This window comes from Mandrillus leucophaeus, unplaced genomic scaffold, assembly GCF_000951045.1.
Source record: "Mandrillus leucophaeus isolate KB7577 unplaced genomic scaffold, Mleu.le_1.0 Scaffold260, whole genome shotgun sequence".
Lineage (NCBI taxonomy): Eukaryota > Metazoa > Chordata > Mammalia > Primates > Cercopithecidae > Mandrillus > Mandrillus leucophaeus.
In genome coordinates this window covers 252,577-253,882 of record NW_012102699.1, presented here as the reverse complement: position 1 = coordinate 253,882, position 1,306 = coordinate 252,577, and positions in this window count along the sequence as shown.

Below are 1,306 nucleotides of genomic sequence, written 5' to 3'. Positions count from 1 at the left end.
TCTCACATCCCACTCTAAATGTTTAGTTTCAGTTTTCTTCTTACTCATGTGCATCTTTTCATACTTCTCTCAGAAAACATCTATGGATATAAACTTTCCCATATATTTTGAATAAAAACGATTTTGTTTTACTTTATTCAAAGGAGAGTTTAGACTTCTAAATGGACAGTGGCTTGTTCTCAGGGCTGGACCAGTGAGAGGAGTATTTATTTTTAAAATCCTAATTTCACAGATGGAGCAGCTTTTCAAAACTAACAGCATTTCAAGGTGATTGTTTCCTGCTCTGGTTAAAATGCATTTAAAGCCATGCTTTTGTCTCTGTGGTGGCCTTAAACAAACAAACAAACATACTGGCTCTTAGCCTGAGGGCATACATGTTGTCCAGTAGCTCTGTGGGCCGCCATAAGTCTGCCTTACTGTTTTAGCTTTGAAGATAGCTTTTTTACATTGTGAGAAGTGTCTTGCCATGCCCTCATTAACTAGCCTCACCATTCCCTGTTGGTTTAGTCTCCTTTTTACTTCACCTGCCCAGCCCCTGAAGGCATTTTAGTTTATCATGAGCACCACTGGGTATGCCTTTCTACACTAGAAATACAGGCATTTGGTGATACGGGATTTGCTCATTCATTTCTGTATCTTTTTGCCACTTACTCTGTGTAAGTCACTATACAGATGTTAGGGATAAGGCAATGAATAAGGGAGACCCAAATCCCTAATCTTGTATAGTTTACATTCAAGTTGTATGGAACATAGGATAAACAGATAAATACTTAAGATACATTGTGTTTCAGTCAGTGATGACTACTAAGGAAAACACTAAATCAGGAAGGTGGGATAGAAAGTGCTCGAAGGCGTGGTGGTTGCTATTGTAGTAAGTCATCAGGGGAGGGCCTTACTGACAGAGGAACATTGGAACAGAGACCTAAAGTGGGAAACGAACAAACCTTGCAAGAACTTGAGGGAGCACCCTCATGGCAGAGGCAACACTGAGTGCAAAGGCCCCAAGGCAAGAGCATGAATGCCAAAATATCTGAAATCAGCCCCAGAGTGAATGGCTGCACATGAGGTCAGAGAGGGGAGCCAATTCAGGCTGGAAGAAGCTACTACAAGGCAAAGTGGAAGAAGTATTGATGCTTCAACATAGGAAAATACACTCTCATGAATTATTTGATAATTCAAGGCAAAATTAAGTTTTGTTTGAATCGTCAATAAAACCAGAAAAATATAGTCTTAAAGGATAAAGATCACAGGTGTCTTTTTTTTTTTTTTTTTTGTGACGGAATCTCACTCTGTTGTCAGGCTGGAG